Source organism: Durio zibethinus, chromosome 16 (assembly GCF_047325235.1).
Source record: "Durio zibethinus cultivar Kanyao isolate XHJ-2024 chromosome 16, ASM4732523v1, whole genome shotgun sequence".
NCBI classification, from domain to species: domain Eukaryota; kingdom Viridiplantae; phylum Streptophyta; class Magnoliopsida; order Malvales; family Malvaceae; genus Durio; species Durio zibethinus.
Genome location: NC_143177.1, coordinates 3,585,750 through 3,608,487, shown reverse-complemented (window position 1 = coordinate 3,608,487; position 22,738 = coordinate 3,585,750).

The window sequence follows — 22,738 nt, the reverse complement described above, 5'->3', positions numbered from 1 at the left end:
GGCCCACAGCTTTCTGGAAACAGGGAAGGATAAAAAGAGCAGGTGACAGATGACTTCTTCCAGGGTCTTTGTATCAACCAATTTTAAATTACCTCCGTCAATGGGGGGACCATGACACAACTTGATGCAAAAGTAAGAGTGAGCATCAGTCGGTTTTAATCAAATAAATTGACGAAAAATTAAAATCTAACTAAATCAGAATTGATTTTTTTGGATTTAGTGGGGTTTTTTTAGTGGTCAGCTTTGAGCAATATAATCGATTGATTTATGATTTTAAAATTTATGAACCGAATCAATCCAAAAAATTGAAAATTATCAAATAAAATATATATTTTTTTATAAATATATAGATCTTTTTTTTACAAAGGGATAGACCCATCTTGCAAAAGTCAATCTATTTTGTAAATAGATAAATTCATTTTACAAATAGATAGACCATTTTTGAAAATGTATGGATCCCTTATTAAAATTCATTGATTTATTTTGTAAATTATCCCTTTATCTATTCAAAATTAAAAAATTAAAAATACAAAAAAAAATCAATCAATTTATTTTGATTTGATTTATTTTTATTTTTACTCTTTAATTGATTAATTTATTTTTTATTAAAATTAACTAATAATTGAATTAATTGATCGATTAAAATCGAATCAACCAAAACCAACCGATTGCTTATCCTAAAACATTGAGCAAACAGTTGATAGGGAGGGACTAAAGAGAAAACTTATATAAAGTTTTTTAAATAAAATTTTTGAAATTTTTATAAAAAATAATTTAATAAAAATTTTAGTAAAAAATTTAAATTGATAGATTGATAAAATTTAATATAAAAAATATATTAAAAATATTATTTATAAATTAAATTTAATCGATAATTTTTTAATAATAAAAATTTTATTAATATTTTTATTAAAAATATTTATCTAAAAATATATATTAAAATTTATTAAATTTTTTTTTAAAATTTATATATTTAATTTATGTAATGAGATATTTTAATTTATTAATTTTAATTTTTATTTAATAATTTTTAATTAAAAATTTTATAAATTTTACCCAATAACTTCATCTAAGTCGTTTCGGATTACAGAAGCAGAGGGTAATGCTTGAAATGAATTTGTTTTCCCATTGCAGAGGATCACTAAATAGGTGGAGATTAAGAATTTTATTGGAGAAAGTGAAATTAAATTTTACCAAAACAATACTAAGAAACTAGCTAATACATCAGCCTAGCTATCTCTCTGCACGACAATCAAAATTAAATGTGGGTCTTTGTGCTGCTCCCAAGTCCCAACAATATTTAGATTTAACAAGTGTTTAAAGCTTAGAGAAAGGTCTTGAAAATTGCTGATTTTGTCTACTAATACATGAACCCCTTCTTAAGGAAATTAATCACGGTGATGTTATTATTTACAAATAATAAAAAGAGAAATTATTTTATTTAGTGTGAAAATTTTAAAGTTTACAAATAAAATTAATAAAATGACTATCATAACATATAAATCTAAAAATTTATGCTAGACTTAAAAATAGAGTCGCCACTAATATTTTTTAACTAGGTATAATTAGACACCTAATGAATATATCTTTTTAAGGAGCTCTTAAGCTTGACTAAAGGTCTATAAAAGAATAAATTTAGGTATAACAACTAGAACATGGTTCGAAAGTTCGGTTACATATGAAAAAGGTTATAGCATCCCTACATGTCCATCAAAAAATTGATACGATTTTATTTAAAATTTATCATAAGATCTTGATTTTAATGGTTTTAAATTTTAAGTTGAATGCTAAAAATAATTTTTAAGACTTTCCATCAATCTGACAGAATTTTTAAAAATATTTCATTACCTTAAGAGTATTCAAAAATCTTATTTGTTTTCTTGAAGAGGTTTCATCATCGAAAAGATTTAATTATTTTTATTTTTAGATTTTTATTTTTGTTAAAAATATATCTAATTTTTTCACCATGTGGAACAAAATTAGAAATATCTTCATTTTTTAATTTATAAATTTTTTATCATTTGAACCTATTTAGAAATTCTTTTTTCTTTTATCTTTGAAAAGAAAATAATATGACAACTATTTTTTATTAAATTTATTTAAATTCTTCCACCATTTGGGACAAATTTAAAGAAATTTCTCACATAGAGATTTCTTAAGAAATTTACCATTTGAAATTTTTAAAATTCTCATTTTTGGATAATTGTCAAATATTTTTAACCAAAAATTTTTATTTTTAAAATTTTTTATATTTTTTTATTGAAAATAAATATTAATTATTATTATTGAAACTTTCTTTAAATTATTTCGTAATTTGGGATAAATTTAAAGAAAAATTTCTCACCTAAGAATTTTTATAGAAATTTATCATTTGAAATATCTAAAAATTTCATCTTTGGATAATTATTATTTATTCTCAGATATTTTATTATGTTTTTATATTTTTTATTTTTTTCAAAATTTAACCATACAAAAAAAAACTAAAATAAATAAATAAATAAATGCCAAAAATGAAAACGACTCGACTTGATAGCTTCAACGTTACTCGGCTTCAGGCACAAAATTTGGCTCTAGGGATATAGCTTAGCGGTTCGGTGTGGCTCAACTTGGCTAGTACACGGGTCAAAATCGGGTCAACGTTATGAGTCAGGTCACCCAAATGGAAAATGAATAGATCTTGGCTAAATAAAATGTCCAAAACGATGTCGTTTTGAGATGATATAAAATGTTAGCTTTTGAATTTTTCTATAGATTTCTTGTTTCTCCTTTCTCTCTTCTTCCCTTTTCTCTCCCTCTTTCTTTAGACCAGATGAACTCTAGTTGAATATTCACTAGATTTTAAAAAATGTTACCAAATCTAGGTTTGTTCGTCAGAATTTGGTCGAAAGTTCATCTATTTCTGGAAAATGAATGCCAGAAACTGAGAACTTCACTAAAAACTAAAAATATCATTAGAAAGTTGCTAGAAACTTCAAACTCGTTGAAAAAATTCATCGAAATATGAAAATTTTTCAAAAAATTTCCTAAAAAGATTTTCACACTTTCTAGCTGCTTTCATGTGATTTTTTTTCTTTGAACATTGTTTTCTATGTCTTTGATCTCTGCGATCTCATTTTTTTTCTTTGAACATTGTTTTCTATGTCTTTGATCTCTGCGATCTCTTTTTTTAATTCTTGTGTGTTTTGTTTCTCTGTGATCTGTTCCTTGAGGCCTGCTTAATATCTATATTTATAAGGTTTTGATCAAAAGAACCTTATACTAGAAAAGAATTCAATTCTTTTTTAATTTTAACTAAAAATTTTAAGTCCAATTTAAACTCCTCACACACAGTCTCATACAAACTCAACTTGCCATAATTTTTGGTATTTTTTATTTTTTTAATTAACAGAAACCAGATTAAGTAGAACTCTAAACATATTTGAGTGTCTACAGCTACCTCTATTTGCATTTTTTTGTGAAACAAAAATTATGCAAAGACGTAGAAAACCAATCAAAATCAATTTGACATTTTTTTTTTGTTTTTTAAGCATACTCACATTTCCTAAAAACTCCTCTAATAAGGCTCCACAACCTAAAAAATAAATAAATAAGCTCTTCTAAACAGAGGTTCAACAACTTTGAAAAATAAATAAGGTTCCTCTAAATAGAGGCTCAATAACTTTCAAAAATAAATAAAACTCCTCTAAGTAGAGGCTCAACGACTTTGAAAAATAAATAAAGCTAATCTAGATAGAGGCTCAACAACTTTGGAAAATAAGTAGGGTTCCTCTAAATAAAGGCTTAACGATTTTGGAAAAGTAAATAAGTCTCTTATAAACAGAGACTCAACAACTTTGAAAAATAAATAAAGCTCCTCTAAATGAGGCTCAACGACTTTGAAAAAGTAAATAAGGCTCTTCTAAATAGAGGTTCAACGACTTTGAAAAATAAATAAGACTCCTCTAAATAAAGGCTTAACAACTTTGAAAAATAAATAAAGCTCCTTTAAGCAGAGGCTCAATAACTTTGAAAAATAAATAAATAAAGCTCCTCTAAGTAGAAGCTCAACGACTTTCAAAAAATAAAAGCTTCTCTAAATAAAGGCTTAACGACTTTCAAAAAATAAAAGCTTCTCTAAATAAAGGCTCAAAAACTTTCAAAAAATAAATAAGGCTCCTCTAATCAGAGGCTCAACAACTTTAAAAAATTACAAAATCTTGAAACTTCAAAGATTCATAATTTGAAGTATTCAAAACTTTATGATCCGACAGTTGCAATTGAAACTCAAATATTCATTATTTGAGTTTGAAATTTAAAGGTTCGTAATTCAAAGATTCACAAGAATTTTTAAATTCATAAGAACTTTTCAACTTCACAAAAATTTGATTCTCAAAATTTCAGATTCAAAAGATTTTTCAACTTCGCAAGAATTCACCAAAATTTGATTCTCAAAATTTTAGTTTCACAAGAATTTGATTCACAAAATTTCATATTTGTAAGATTTTTTGGTTTTGCAAAAATTCACCAAAATTTGATTCCCAAGATTTTAGTTTCACAAGAATTTGATTCACAAAATTTCAAATTTGTAAGATTTTTTAGCTTCGTAAAAATTCATATTCGTAAGATTTTAAGATTCATAAGAGTTTTTTAGTTTTATAAGAATTTAGATTCGTAAGATTTCAAGATTCGTAAGATTTTTCAGCTTCGTAAAAATTCAAATTCATAAGATTTTAAGATTTACATTTGTGAGATTTATATCCAAAATTTTAATTTAAGGATTCACATGAAAATTGCAAGGCTCACATCCAACATTTAAAGATTCGAATTCTAGAGATTCACATTCGAATTTTGGAGATTCATACCAAAAAGTTAAAGATTTCTTTTTTTGAAAATTTTAGGGATTCATTTTTCAGATTTCAAAGATTTTGATTCAAAAATTTCTCATTTAAAAACTTTAAGATTTCATCGAAAATTTCAAGACTCCTTATTCGAGTTCAAAGATTCACATTCAATAAATCTTGGAGTTTCACATCTAAGTTCAAAGGTTCTCATTCAAAAATTTAGAGATTCACATCCAAGAGTTCAAAGTTTCTTATTCGAGTTTGAAGATTCACATCCGATAAATTTTAGGGTTTCACATCTCAAAGATTCTCATTTAAAACTCAAAGATTCTCATTTAAAACTCAAAGATTCTCATTTGAAAAGTCAAAGATTTTCATTTGAAAAGTCAAAGATTTTCATTTTGAAATTCAAAGATTCTCATTTGAAAACTCAAATATTCTCATTTGAAACTTAAAAATTCTTATTTGAAAACTAAAATATTCTCATTTGAAACTCATAATTTTATCTTAAGAGACTTCATCAAAAAATTCAAAATTTTTTTTCCAGATGGCTTGCAAACTTTTATCAAAGTTAAAATTTTGCATGTAATGAATGCCATGATCAATGATGTAAATGCAACAATCTAGATTCTCACAATAATGTAGATGCCACACTTTAAATCATGATTCAAATGTTTGCTAGCTGATGTAAATGCATAGGCAACCAAGATTCAAATTTTCACCAAATTATATACATCTACTATTCAAACAATGATGCAAACATAACGTATGTAATACAGATAAATGTCATGAAATTCTAATTAATTATGCTAATATGGTTCTCAAGACTCTTCCATCCTATATTTTTCCTTTTCAGCTACTCAGCACTAGCTATCCTATTATAAATTCTATCCACTGATCCATATCATAGGCTTATTAACACTAGTAATTTCAGCATAAATTTCATTCACTGATCCACATTATTTGCATCATTTGATTGTAACTCAAACTTCTTAGCACTAGTAATTTTTGCATAAATTTCATATACTGATCCACATAATTTTCATCACCTGATCATAACTCACAGGCTTCACAGCACTGGCAATTTTAGAACAAACTTTGTCCATTGATTCACATTATTTCCATCATTTAATCATAACTCACAGGTTATGCCAACCAATCCATCACCATATTTATTATTTTATCACACTATGTGTCCTTCCAAATCATCTTTTCATTTTTTTGCCCCCTTATCACCCTGGATTTCTTTTTAAAAAAATACATGAATCTTTTATGAACATCATCATTCATTCATTATCATTTCAAATCATGACGAATATATTACAATCATATATTTTCTCGATTCATTCTAGGGATGCAAGAATAGAATAGCATAAGGTGAATTGGGGAAAGGTAATCAATAAAGATTGAGTATGGTACAAAAATAAATGGGCAAAGGAACAAGTTTAAAGTATGTCACTAAGGATGGTATTGAATGATGTAACAATGTCCAAACAATGAATACTTAGACAATTCTTAACATTAATCAGAATTCTTTCTTAAAAATTTTTTCATTGACTTTCGAAGTCACTTTGAACTCATTGAACTTTGTTTAGCTTTGAGAGATCTTCGACATTTTTTATCTTCCATCTATTTGATCTATCCAACTCTCAACTCAGATGTTTTTCAACCTAAATCATCCTTTTGGGTTTTCAATTTGATTTTTCACTTTTTCTCCTTTTACATTTTTTCATTTTTTTATTTTTTTTATTTTTTTCTCTTTTTTCCTTTTTCCTTTTTTCCTTTTTCCTTTTTTTATTTTTTTTATTTTTTATCCATTATTGATATCTCCACATATCAATCTCTAAAATGACATAACATGATCCCATTGTTTCATCACAAGCATGCTTTAGCCCAACATATGATCATTCAATTTGAGCATCCACACCTGATCCAAATAAACTTTTAAAGGTTGTAATGAAAGCTATGGTAAAGGGTCATAAAAAAAAATGGATAAAATAGGCTCAACACGTGTTTAAAGGGTTTAAAACCTAATGATCATTTCTCATCATTTGATGCAACTTAACATTTTGCCCTCATTCCATATCTTTTCACTACTTTTTCTTTTTTCACTCATCTTATTCCTCACAAAAGAATTTTCATTATTTTGCCCTAACTCATTTATGGCATTCTTTCTTATTTTTTTATTTTTTATTATTTTGTAAAAGGGTTTTTCTTTCTCTCTTTTTTTTTGACTCTATCTTTAAGACCTTTTATGATCTTTTACTTCTTTCCTTTTTTAAGCATGTTCTTCTCAAAATTTACCTCCCAGTATAGAGGGTGATCCTTGGTTGAGATTCTTTAGAAAAAAAATCATAGTAGGCTCAAAAGGGATAGCAATAAATAACTTTTTAAAAAAAAGAATGGTCACTTTTTATCTCAAATATGAATGTTTTCCTTGAAAATCATTTATTAAACAAATATAAACTCATGGATCTTTATAAATGACTGTATATCTTTAAGACATATCTATTTTACATCTTCTAGCAGCTTGCTTCTTTTGCTCAAATAGTCTCCACAAAGTGAACTTTATCAAATGATGAATTTTGTATAAATCATGTGGATTGGATCAAATATAAGCTTTTCTTAAGTAGTTCGTTGCTCTTATGAACCACTTACTAGGCTAGCAGGATGAATGGTAGTTTGGGGTCTGAAAGCGAGCTGATATGTTAGAGGGTAAAATAGTAATGGGGTAGGTTGATATAAGTAGGGTGAAGCATTATTCACTGTAAGGTAATATGGGGAATGAGCTTATGGCAAATAAGGTTGATAACCCTTGAACTGTTGTCTATCAAAGCTTATAGCTTGAGCTTCAATATTTTTTTTCTTTAGGGATTTCTTAATGGAAACTTCTCCTCCTTCCAACTTGTCATTCTTAATGGCATTCTCAATAATTTTGCCTGAGATCACTATATTGATAATTTTTTTTGTATTTCTTATCATCTTTTCATAATAGAAAGATTTCAAAATGCTGGCAAACAACATTGTGCTCTCTTTTTTAGTTAAAAAAGATTGCACTTTAGTAGCTATGTCCTTCCATCTCTGGGCATACTCTTTGAATGATCCATTTGCCTTTTTCTCTATATTTTACAAAGATAAACGATCAAGAGCTAAATCTATAATAGATCGATATTGACTAATAAAGTCGTGGGCCATATCACTTTAAAAATGAATGCGGGTTTTATCCAACTGGACATACTACTTAACAACAAAGCCTATAAGGCTGTCTTAGAACACATGCATAAAAAATTTCTCATTATTAGCATAAACAACCATTTTTCAATAGTACATGGTAATATGGATCTTTGGACACTTTGTATCATCATATTTTTTAAACTTTGGCACCTTGAACTTTAGAGGAATAATGACATCTGGGACTAAACAGAGTCCAGTAGCATCTATAGAACCATAAAATCCATTCTTTCCACTGCCTGTAACCTTTCTTCCAACATACTTATCTTTCTATTAGCTATTGAGTTCTCTAATGACTCATCCCCTTTTGGTTTTAATTCTCTTTCTCTTTTGGATTGTCCAAATTAGGGACCTAGATTGGTTTCACTGCCTTCTCAATAAAGACAGAATTCATATAGCTTTGGTATTATGATAGATTAGAAGCTAATGGTATTTTAAGGTATGCATATCCTACATGGTATGTGAACTGTTATAGTGGTGCATCCTGAGTGGATTGGGCTTGATGTGGCCCAAAACCAAGAGGGTACAAAGGGTCATCCACTTCTTGTGATGGATGGTCCTGCTGGCTAGTATTTTTTTCTATTTTTTTTCTTTGTTTAACTTATTCAAAGTATCTACGATTTTACTCAACTCGCTTTCAAGCTTCTTTTATGCTATTTTTATCCTCTCGAAATGATTGAAATTTTCTTATTCTATTTGTCTAGCTCAAGCTCTTGTATTATATTGGTGAGTTGATTATGTGGAATCTTGCTTGGTGGAGCTATCCTTGAATCTTGAGTACCATAATTATGTCATTATTAGAAATGCTATGCTTTATGTTTGGTATGTTGATGTATAAATGAAATGTACATTTTCATGGATGAAATCTAATATGAGAATGATATAGATGCAAAATGTTCAATATGACAATGAAAATAATGTATGACATGATAATGCAAATGCACAAAGTTAAACAACAAAATGGTTAGATCAGAAATCGCTCTTTTTTGTGTCATAACTTTAGGTTACATCTATTAACAGGTAGGAATGACTCTATCTTAAGGCTAGTCTCTTAAGTGTAAACTATATGCAAGATTAGGTAACTTTGACCACTAAAGTTCCTCAATTGTTCTTTACATCATTGTCTATCACTAACTAGTAAGGCAGTCAATCTTCACCTATCACAGGCTATCAACAGAAAGGATTCAATTTGAATAAGAGTATTTTGCTAGCCATTACGAAGATTATCATCTCACAAGAGTGTAGATACTTTGTTCCCTCTTAAAAGAGACGAAGCTCGAGTATAGAGCTCACGTAATGCAAATGCATGTGATCTTGTGTGTGAAAGAACATAAAATTTTCAACCCCATAAATCAAATAAGAGACAAAAAAGGAAAAACCTTAGTAAGCAAATAACAAAATCATTACATTTTTAAACCATCAAATCAAAGAATAGGATAAATTTAAAAATTGATGGCCTGACTCTCTAGCATATTTTCCCTAGTGGAGTCACCAAACTATCATAACATATAGATCCGAAAATCTATAGCTAGACTTAACAAATAAAGTCATCACCAATCCTTTTTAACTAGGTGTGATGGACACCTAATGAATATATCATTTTAAGGAGCTCCTAAGCTTAACTAAAGGGTCCCTAAAAAAAGTTTGAGTCTAATAACCAGAACAGGGTTCGAGAGTTCGGTTACATATAGGGAAGGTTATAGCACCCCTATGCCCATTCAAAAGATGGTACCATTTTATTTTAAATTTATTCTATGGTCTTGATTCTAATGGTTTTAAATTTTAAGTTGAATACTGAAAATAATTTTTAAGATTCTTCATCAATCTGGTAAAATTTTTAAAAGTATTCCCTCACCTCAAAAGTATTCAAAAATTTCATTTATTTTCTTGAAGAGGCACCTTCATCAGAAAGATTTAATTATTTTTATATTTTGGTTTTTTATTTTTGTTGAAAATATATATAATTTTTTCACCATTTGGGCCAAAATCAGAAATATCTTCGTTTTTGAATTTTTAAATTTTTCACCATTTGGGCCTATTTATAATTTTTTTTTTCATCTTTGGAAAGAAAATAATATGACAACTATTTCATTTAAATTCTTCCATCATTTGGGACAAATTTAAAGAAATTTCTCACATAGAGATTTCTTAATAAATTTACCATTTGAAATTTCTAAAATTCTCATCCTTAGATAATTGTCAAATATTTTTAACCAAAATTTTTTAATTTTTAATTTTTTATATTTTTTTATTAAAAATAAATACTAATTATTATTATTATTGAAACTTTCTCTAAATTATTCCGTCATTTGGGATAAATTTTTAAAAAACTTTCTCACCTAGAAATTTTTATAAAAATTTACCATTTGAAATTTCTAAAAATTTTATCATTGGATAATTATTATTTATTCTCAAATATTTTATTTTGTTTTGTATTTTTTATTTTTCTCAAAATTTAACCATATAAAAAAACTAAAATAAAATAAATAACAAAAATGGAAAAGGCTCGACGCAACGGCTTCAGCGAGGCTCGGCGGCTCAATGTGGCCTAGTTCAACTAGTACACGGGTCAAAAGTGGGTTAGCGTTATGGGTCCGATCACCCAAATGAAAAATGCATGGATCTTGGCTAAATAAAATGCCTAAAACGACGTTGTTTTAAGATAGTATAAAAGGTTAGTTTTTGGCTTTTTCTTCAAATTTCTTCTTTCCCTCCTCTCTCTCTCTCTTTCCCTTTTTTCTCTCTCTCTCTAGATCAAATAAACTCCGATTGAATATTCACTGAATTCTAAAAAATGTTACCAAAATCTAGGTTTGTTCATTGAAAACTGGTTGAAAGTTCACCGATTTATGGAAAATAGACCTCGAAAATTGGGAACTTCACTAGAAATTGGAAATGTCGTTGGAAACTTCAAACTTGCCAAAAAATTTTGTTGAAATCTGTAAATTTTCCAAAAGATTTCCAAAAGAAAAACCTTATTTTTAAAAAAAAATTCCCAAAATTTTTTTCACATTTTCTTGCTGCTTTCATGTGATTTTTTTCTCTGAACACTATTTTTTGCGTCTTTGATCTCTACGATCTCTTTTAATTCTTGTGTGTTTCTATTTCTCTGTGATATGTTCCTTGATGCCTGCTTAAGGTTTGTATTTATAAGGTTCTGATAAAAAAAACCCCTTATACCAGAAAAGAATTCAATTCCCTTTTAATTTTAACTATAGATTTTAAGTCCAATTTAAACTCTTCACACACAATCCCATACGAACTCAACCTGTCAGAGTTTTTTTCATTTTTTTCATTTATTATTTTTTTAATTAACAAAAACTAGATTGAGTAGAACCTTCGATAAATTGGAGTGTTTACAATGACATATATCTTTTAAAATATATTAAAGTAATAAAATATTAATATATTAATCTCACTTATAAAATTTTAAAAAAAAATTAATTGATAACAAATAAGGATCTCATAATAAAATTTTCTTTTGGAGATTTGTTTGCTCTAATTTAGGTAGTAAAAAAGTTGACAATTTGGCAAAATTCATATAAATTAAAATCTCTATGAAAGACTAAATTAAAAGGTTATTGATTATATGCACACATAGCCAACATAAAGTTAGAGAAAACACTATAACAAATTAAAAGCCTTTTAATTTTTAAGAAAAATTATAAATGTTCATGAGTCGAGTTAGTTTGGGTGTGATCGAATTTATATTTAGTATTAATAATTTATATATTTGTTCAGATTTAATCTGATTCGATATTTCAAGTCTAAAATTTTTTCTAAGTTTGATCCATGTTAAAAAAAAAATCCAAACTCACTTATTAAATCTAATTTATATAATCAAAAAATAAAAAATATTCTGCATTAAAATATAAATATTAAAATATATAATTATAATAATTTAATTATATTTGTATTATTCATGCTAAGGCAAACCAGTTTCGAACTTTAATTCTTATATTCAAAGTTTGGTCTGAAATTTAAATGAATTTAAAAATTTTGTTCAACTTATTTAATGAATCTTAATTTTTTGTCCAAACTCTTTCAAAACTTAAACAAGCCTTCAGGTTTGAACTAATAGTCTAACCCTTAAACAAGTCTATGGTAAAGTTTTTATTTACAAATTTTTTTCTTTAAGAAGAAAGCAAAATATGCCATTCAAAATTTCAAAAATAACATAAATTTTTAAATGTTAAAAAAAAGTATGACATATAATATAAAACACAGTACTCTATTGGCTAATATATGAACATTGAAGCAATGAGTTTCAGACCAATCTTAGCTATTGAACATGAACAATTTGTCTCATATATATATATATATATACATATATATATATATTATATTGGAGGGATTAGTTGGCAATCACATGGTTTGCTCATATGATCCCGACTATGTACTCTATGCATGGAAACCCTATGGGATCCTAAGTTTTAATTTGCAATCTCTCAATCCCTTGTCTTCAATTATTAGAAGATTACATGCATGGTACTCGTTTCTTTTTTTAAAAAAAATTTTTCTTTTGGATATTAACAATCATTATTCTCATTCCTTAAAAAGGGCAATAAAAATTTTAGTCTTTTCAACTAATAGAAACTTGTTTTTCTTAATTAATTTAAGTATAGAGAGAGAGAGATAGAGAGAGAGAGAGAGAGAGAGAGAAAACCCTACTTTTTAATTGATATTTTTAATTACAAACTTATATACTATATGCTAGGATGATGCAAATTTTTCATAAAAGAATGGTATACTATTCAAATAAGTTTTCAAACTTTATTTTTAAAATGTAAATAAATTTTTAATTTTTTATTGCAAGAAATTAAAGTTAAAAATTTTTATTTTATTCTAATTAGAACTTTGACAGTAAAAAATATTTAATTTTTAATTAGATGATTTAATTTATAGAAAATGTTTACTTAGATTCATTTAAATAAATTAAATAAAAAATATTTAAGAGAATACTAATTTAAAATTTTTATCAATTGGATATTATTCATCCAATTTTAAGATTTAATGAGTATAATTATAATAAAAGGGGCAGTTCAACTTACACTGGTATAAATTATTTTAGTTTTACACATTATTTTAACTATTGATTTCAATAAGTTTAAAAGATGAGACAAGTCAAAAAGATTAAAAGAAAAATTAATGTCAATGGTTAAAAGAAGTATAAATTGTAAAATTTTTTTAATATAAATTGATCCCTACTCATAATAAAATAAATATTTATAGGCTTAATTTCATGTAATAAAATATGGAGAGTTTATTTGTATTTTGAAATAAATTTTGCAGGTTTATTTGGATATTAAACCTAAAAAAATCTGCAATCATTGGTAAAAATAACCATTAAGCACTACACATGTCTCTTATTTAACCTCAAGAACTAAAATTAGAAACCAGAAACTTCTAATTTCTATATTTTTGGCTTTATAATTTATATGGTTTAAATTTAAAGACAGGTAAGTACACATCTAAAGTGTACACAATGAACAACAAAATTCTCAATAGGTATTTGTTCTGTTGATAAAGTGTATGATTTTTAATTTTAGTAATCAAGATTTAAATTTTAATAATCTCATATATATATATATATATAAGATGAATAATAAAATTATGTTATTTCCATTGCAAATGCACATAGTTTGGGTGAAAATGTGATAGAAAAATTAATAAGTTGCTTGGCACAAGTAGAAATTTTTGGAATTAATATCCAAAATTTTTTTATGGTCCTACCTTTACAGTAAATTGGAAGAGAAGTAAAGAATCAAAATATTCACGAACAAAAGCCCATATTTTTTGGCATTCCGAAAATAATTTCGAGATACCCCACATTAAAGCATAAAGATTTAGCTGTAAAACAAAAAAAAAAAAAAAAGAAAAAGAAAAAAAAAGGATAAAGATTTGAGGATTTTCTTGGTTTACGGAGGGAAGGTATCAAAGAAATAATGTGGTGAAACATCTATCAACATGTCCCAAAAATATATGCTAATCCTGACCAAATTTATTCATTATTCAGAAGATCTAAAACATGGGAACCAGCAAACATATCTAGTTACCTATGATTCTCTCTCGATTTTAATGACCCAACAAAAAAATCCAAATCCGTTCAAATACATTTTGTCAAGGAAGAAAAATTATTGCTATTTGCATGGAATCAAATTATTGAATGTTTTGTCTTAATTATTTTCATGAAATGTTTAAGATATATATAGCAAAGTAATTGTCATAACAATTTTTCGTCTGGGGGACTCAATCGCTAGACTTGATAAAATTTTTGGAGTCGCCACCAATCTTTTTATAAGATATGATTGGTCACCCAAAATATCATCTTTTAGTAAAAATCTTAAAATTAATTAAAACTTACTAAATAAAGTTTAGGTTTGTGAAATCAAGACTAAGTTCAGGAGTACAGTTGTGAGTGAAGAAAGTATTAGTACCCTTATGTCGTCCGTTCGAAGAACGGTATCATTTAAACATGTGTAATCTTATAATTTTGATAACGTGGTCTTTTTTTTATTTAAGTTTAATTTCCTAAAATTTATTTTAAAACATTTTTCTTTGTTACAAAATTAACATTATTATTATTATTATTATTATTATTATTATTATTTCGTATTCTATAAATTCTCCAACGTTTTAGTGAAATTTATAAAAAATCATTATTTAAAAAATATATCAAGAAAATTGACCATTCACAAAATTCTTGAAATTTTGTCATAAGATATTAATTATTTGTTTTTAAAAAAAGATTCTAGGAACATCCTGACTCTTTAGTGAGTTTTCAAAATTTATTAAACAAATTTTAAGATTATTTCGACTCTTAGTTGAAATCCTAAAAATTTTGAACAAGTTTTAAGATTATTTCAATTTTGGCAAGATTCTAAATAAAATCATTTTTTTATAGTTAAAGGAATTAATTAATTAATCTTTATTATGATTATTTTTAAAAATTTTATTATTTATTCTTTAATTATATTTTTTATAAAAAAAATTTAGATTATTCTAACTCATCGATGAAATCTAAATATTAATCTCTTATTTAAAGAAAATCAAACTCTTTCAATTTTCTATATATATATTTTTTAAGAATTCAAGATATCAATTATTATTAATTTTATTTTTTATTATTGTTTGACATTGTTTAAATTAATCTTTATTTAGTGAAAATAATTTTGAATTATTCCAACTCTATGCTGAAATTCGAAAAATTATTTTTACTTGTAATAATTAAAGAAAACTAAACTCTTTTAACTTTCTCTAAAAATTACATTTAAAATATTCATTTAAACAATTTATTCTTTTATTTTATTTATCATTTTGTAATTTATTATTCTTTTAGCAAAAATTATTTTTTAAATTATCCCAACACTTTAGTGAAATTTAAATAATATTTTTGCTTGTAATAAAATTTTATTTATTTTAAATAATTATTATTAATTTTTTTTGCATATTATATTTTTTAGGTCTTTATTTTATTTTAGTTTTATTTTTATTCTATTTATTTAATTGTTTTTCTAAAAATTATTACTAGTAATAACATAAAATAACAATAATAATAATAACAATAATATCATAAAAAATAACATAAAAATCAACAGAAAAAAATAAAAAAAAAACAAAAAAACGAAAGAAAAAGCCTAAGAAACAGGTCGGATTAGCCTGCAGATCAGCTCGCGGATCCTACGCAAGTCGAGGTTCAGTCTACGCACCCAAAACGGTGTCATTTTGGGGGGCCTATAAAAGGCTTGTTTTAGTTTTTTTTTTTTCTTTCCCCTCTCTTTCTCTACTCCAGAGCTCCTCTCTCTAAAATCTCAACACCCTTCGCTGGCCGCCGTGATAACCCAATTTTCGGGCAATTGTCGTCGTGCACCGGTGGTCGAAAACTTCAACGGCGTCAAAAAATTCAAAGATCCCTAAATTTTGGTGGCCAAAAAATTCAACGGTCACCGAAAAATTCAAACTTTTTCAGTTTTCGATGCCAAAAAATTCAATGGTCGTTGAAAAATTCAAACATTTTCAGTTTTCGGTGACCCAAAAAGATTTTTAAAAATTCCCAAAAATTCCTCCAATAATCCTTTTTTATTTCTAAACACTTTTTCAAGCCCAGATTTTTCAAAAAAAAATCTGAAACTTCCTAGATCAAGAATTTCATTCTTGAGAAATTTTTTTTTTTGTGTTTGCTATTGTTTTTTTTTATTATGTTCCTTTTTTTTTTATTCTCTGTATCTTCCTGTTTTTGCAGAATTTGGCTTTATTTAAGAGCCTCTGGGATTCAAATCCCAAATCTCTTGGGATCTTTTTTGTGGAAAATTTGGATCATGTTCGATGATTTTTGGTCATCGAATTTCAGGCTGCCAAATTAGGTAGTGTCAAAGAGAAAAAAATGTCACTATTTCAGCTGCCAGAGTTGAAATCCAAAACTTTTTTTTAATTTTTTTAAATAAAGATATCAATATTAGTATTAAACTATAAGAAAAAATTAATTAGTCAAAATTGGTGTCTACAGCTATCTTTCTTTGCTTATTTATGAGAATCAAGAACAAAGCAAAGACAAAAAGACTCTAATTTGGTTCGGATAAAAGACAAAATGTTGAACATAAATTTTTTTTTTTTAAAGAAAATTTGAAAGGCTCTTTTAAACAGAAGTTATGCAAATTTTAAATTTAAAAAGCTTCTCTCACTAGAGGCAACAAATTTTAAATGATAAAAGGGTTCTTCTTACCAGAGGCAACAAACTTTAAATTTAAAAGGGCTCTTCTCACTAGAGGCAACAAACTTTAACTGTTAAAAGCTCCTTTAATCAAAGACAACAAACTTTAAATTAAAAATCTGAGAGGACTTATAAATTATGCCATTTGGTCTTACAAATCATGCCTAATTTTGGTAGAATCCTCTGACTAGAGGCTCTTAAAATTAAAAAGCTCTTCTGATCAGAGACAACAACTTTAAATTCAAAAGGTTCCTCTCACTAGAGGCAACAAACTTTAAATGTTAAAAAACTCTTCTCACCATAGGCAACAAACTTTAAATGATAAAATCTAAGAGGCAATGGTATTTGAAAGATTTTTCTAAATAGAGAGTTCATATCTTTTCTATTTTTGACTTTTTCTTTTGTTGTTCTTGGATTGTCCTAGACCCATACATCTGTCATATCACATGAATGCGTGAATGATATTTTCATGTTTTTGCAATGCCATACAACAAATGATGACCATGATGCGAATGTACTTATTATGCAAATGAAAAGACCATTTTCTTCTTCTATTTTTTTTGTTGTCATTTTCTTTTAATCCTCAAAATTTCTCAAAGTTTGTTTCATTTCTTCTTCTATTGAATCCTATGCATTCCGACAATTGATTAAGTTCAGATAAAAAAGATTTCTCTTCATATCTCATATTCTATGTCGATCACTTTATGACTCATAGGCCACTCTTCTCATTGACCTTTGTTCTTTATTATTTTGCATGTCATTTTAAATTTTCTTCAAAATAATGTGTGTGACTTTCATGGTCATTATTATTTCTTTATCATCTTTTGAATTTTACGATAATTATAACACATTGCACATTTCTCTTTTTAACGAGAGGGACAAAAGGAAGGATAAATAAAAAGGTATTTTATTTAAAAAAAGGGAAAAATGTTTTACGCATTATCAAAAAAGATATAATAAGGACAATAAGTAATCACATAACAAATATTCAGATCATCATTAACTAATTCATCATGGATTCTTTTTTGAAGACTCTTGATTGGTGCCTTTGACTTTTCAAAAATACAGCAAACCAAACTAGTCCAAAACCATTAAGATCTTCTGAAACATATTAAGAATTGAGCCACTCCATTCATTATCCCATTTTATTTTTATCTAAGCTACCCTTTCATGTTTTCAACTTAGATATCTTTTCAACTCATTTTGCTTTTTTTTTTATTATTTTTTTAATCATAATATTTTTTTATTGCATTGACATTGACTGGATTTGGCAGATCATCTCCATCCATACTTGCCAAGATCAGTGCCCAATCAGAAAAAAATTTTTTTCACCATATATAGGCCTTCCCAATTATGAGTCCATTTTGCTCGATGATCCTATTGGTTAGGAAGAATCTTCTTCAATACTAATTCTCCCTCTTAAAATTGTCATGGGTGAACTTTTTTATCATGAGCTCACATCATTCTTCTTTGATATAGTTGGCCATGGCAAAGTGTAGCTAATCTCTTTTCTTCAATGAGATTTAATTGTTCATATCGAGTGCGAACCCACTCAGCTTCTTCTAATTGAACCTCTGTGAGAACGCGTAAAAAAGGAATTTCAACTTCAATGGGCAACACTGCCTCCATCCCATATACTAATAAAAATGGTGTAGCTCCTGTAGATGTGCAAATTGAAGTTCAATAAGCATGCAAAGCAAATGGTAGCTTTTCATGCCAATTTTTATACACATCTATCATCTTTTCAATAATTATCTTTATGTTTTTATTGGCCGCTTCAACTGCCCCATTCATCTTTGAACGATAAGGCGTTAATTTATGATGTTTGATTTTAAATTACGCACAGACCTCGATCATCATTTTATTATTCAAATTAAGAGCATTATCCGAAATGATCTTTTTTGGAAGGCCATATCGGTATATGATCTCTTTCTTGATGAACTTACAAATCATCATTCTTGTGACATTTGCATATAAAGCTGCCTCTACCCATTTTTGTGAAGTAGTCAATTATTACTAAAATGAATCGATGTCCATTTAAGGCTTTTGGTGTAATGGGCCCTATCACATCTATTCTTCACATAGAGAAAGGCCAAGGTGTTGACATAACATGCAAAGATGTTGGAGAAACTTGAATCTTGTCTGTATAAATTTGACATTTATGACATTTTCTAGCATAGTCAATGCAATCTTTTTTCATTGTCAACCAATAGTATCATGCTCTAATTATTTGCTTAGTCATCATGTGATCATTTTGCATGAGTTCCACAAACACCTTCATGAATTTCTTCTAGTAACTTTTTGACTTCAGCAGCATTCACACATCTCAATAGTGTTTGGTCTCGACTTCTCTTATATAAAATTTTTCCATCTAGAAAGAAACCCATTGCCAATCTTTTCAAAGTTCTTTTATCATTCTCTGATATGTGATCTGGGTATTGTTGATATTTAACATATTGTAATATGTCAAAATACTATAGTTTTCCATCAACTCCTTCTTCAACATTTGAACAGTGAGCTGGTTTCTTTCGCAAGGTCAATTTGATGGGTTGGATTTCAGCATTATCATTTAATTTGAACATTGCTGCCAATGTAGCCAAAGCATTAGCCATCTGATTCTCTTTTTAGGGTAAATGATGAAACCAAATATTCTCAAATTCTTTGATCAATTTTTATATGTTCTTTTGGTATAAAATCAATTTTGAGTCTCTGGTTTCCCATTCTCTACGCAATTGGTATATGACTAAGGCAGAGTCTCCATAAACTTTTAAAGTATAGGCTTTTCTTTCAAGAGTAACTTGAAGACCTAGAACATATGCTTCATATTCTACCACATTATTGGTGCAATCAAAATTTAGTTTTGCAATGATTGGGTAGTAATCCATTTCTAGAGATATCAAAACTACTCCAATACCATGTCCTAAAGCATTTGATGCACCATCAAAATACATCTTTCATATATCTTTATCAATGTGCATTACAAACATTAAGTCTTCATCTAAAAAATTAAATATCACAGGCACATAATCTTCATAAGCGCATCTTGTAAGAAATTCAACAATAGCACTTCCTTTGATTGCCTTTTAGGATACATATACAATGTCATATTTAGAAAGTAACACTTGCCATCTTGCTATTCTTTTCGACAATGAAGACTTTCAAAGATGTACTTTATTGGGCTTAATTTCATAATAAGCCAAGTAGTCTGATACAACATATATTGTCTGAGCCGACAAGCTGTCCAAGCTAATGCACAACACATCTTTTCCAATAGTGAATACTTTGACTCATAATCAGTAAACTTTTTGCTCAGGTAATAAATGACCTGTTCTTTCCATCTTGTTTAATCATGTTGCCCCAAAACACATCCCATTAATTTTTCATACACCGTTAAATACAGGATAAGAGGTCTTTCAAGGACAAACGACATTAATACTGACGGGTTTGATAAGTATTCTTTAACTTTTTCAAACGTCATTTAACAATCTTCATCCCATTCTAATGACCCGTGTTTTTAAAGAATTTTAAATATGGGATCACATTTGGCTATAAGTTGAAAAATAAAATGAGCAGTATAATTTAATCTCTTTAAAAATCTCCTTACTTCTTTTTACATGCACGGGGGTCGCAGCTATTGGATGACACGTATTTTATTTGGATCTACCTCTATTCCTCTTTTACTGATAATAAATCTCATTCATTTTCTTAATATTACACCAAAAGTGAATTTAGCTGGGTTGAGCTTAAGCTGAAACTTTCTTAATCTCTTAAATAGCTTTTTAAGATTAGTCACATGATTTTCTTCTTCACGGGATTTGACAATCATGTCATCCACATACACTTCTATTTCATTGTGCATCATATCATGAAATAGAGTTACCATGGCTCTTTGATATGTTGCCCCAATATTTTTCGAATCTAAAGGCATGACTTTATAGCAAAATGTTTCCCATACTACTACAAAAGTAATCTTTTCCATATCTTCTTATGCCATCTTAATTTAATTATATCCTAAAAATCCATCCATGAATGAAAATAGAGAGTGTTTAGCGGTATTGTCCACTAAAGTGTCAATATAAGGCAATGAAAAATTATCTTTTGGACTTACTCTATTCAAATCTTGATAATCAATACACATTCTTACTTTGCCATTTTTCTTGGGTACTGAGACTATATTCGCCACCCATTTAGGATATTTGACTACTTCTAAGAATCTCACATCAAATTACTTTTTCACTTTCTTTTCAACAATATTTCAGGTTTCATCTTTCTCAGCTTTTATTTAATTGGTTTGCACTCAGGCTTCAACGGTAGCTTATGCACTACAATTTTAGTATCCAACCCTAGCATATCTTGATACGACCAAACAAATACATCTATATATTCATGTAGTAACTTTATCAACTCTTGCTTTATTGATGATGACATTGAAGTACCAACTTAACCTTTTTTTTAGTTTTTTCATCTCTCAAACTAACAACTTCAGTGGCTTCTTGATGAGACATGATTTGCTTCTCTTCTTTTTCCATTAATTTTAATAATTTTGAGGATATGGCATGATTTTCCACATTCTCTTCATCATTAAGTTGACCAATATAAATAAAATTTTTAAAATCAAATCTTAGAATATTGTCATGATGATCTTCATATTCATTATTTAGGTACATGAAAATAAGTGAAATGGAAGGATGTATAGTAATGCAAGGAATTGAAATGCAAAAGGCAAAAAAAATGGACAAATGTGCTACACTTGTCATTTATTCAATCGAAAATGAAGAAACAAACACACATAAGACATTTAATGCTTTTAACAAAAGCATTTAGATTAGGTTCAACACATTACTTTGGAAAAAATTTAAAAACAATAGGTAGCTCCTCAACATGCTTTACAAAGACAATCTATTTGGAGCCATATCTATGACATACTTGTATTGAGTAATAAATTCTTTGGCCAAATCTTTTCATGAATGAATACAACTCTTATCTAATTGAATATACCATCTGGCAGTTGATCTAGTAAGACTATCATGAAATAATAGATAAACAACTTGTCATTGTTTGTATGCCCAGTTATTTTTTGATAGAACATAGTGATATATGCTTGAGGGCATTTGGTTTTGTCATATTTTTCAAATTCTGGTACTTTAAACTTTGGTGGGATCATTAAATCTGAAACTAAACTGAGTTTAATAGCATCAATTGTACCAAAAATATTTACACTTTTAACAGTTCACAGCCTTTCTTCTAAGATATCTAACTCTGTTGTGCCTTTGTATACCCAAATTGTTCAGATCTATCTTTCTTTAGTTTTTCTTGTTCTCTTGGGTCATCTCAATCTGGCACCATAATAGGTTCAACATGACTTGCCCTAATATTTAAACCAACATGTTTTTTATTACGTGGTTGAACCATGAAATGAGGTAAATTAAACTAAGCATGTAGTTGCCTTTTAGGCTGTGTCATTTGTGATGCGTTTGATGAGAGGTTTAAGCATAAGGTGGAGTAAACCTTGGTGGATACAATGGATCTTTTCTATCACTGATATTTTCTTAGGCTTGAGGCTCTTTCTCAATAGTCACTTCTTTAGCTTTCTCTTCTTCCTTTGGTCATTTTTCTTATCATGTCCATCATTGCAGCCATTTCTTTTTTAGTCTCTTCTTGAGTCCTAGTCATTTGTTCTACCAATTCTTGTTGAGACCTAATCATTTGCTCTTGCATATCAAATTGAGCTTTTTTTATCCTTTTTATTTTAGATGCTTGCTCACTTTCCATGATCCTAACTTGTGAGCGAGTGTTGTAACAATGACGAGTGATCTGATCTATGTTTTCTAAAGGCCTAACTACCTTTGCACCTGACCGAGTTAAAGGAAACTTTTGAGATTTGTTATTTTGAGGCATATTTCTTTTAGTCATGATGCATTTTTTAAAATGAAACACATATATGATGTATGAATGCATGAATGCAAATGATGTGCTT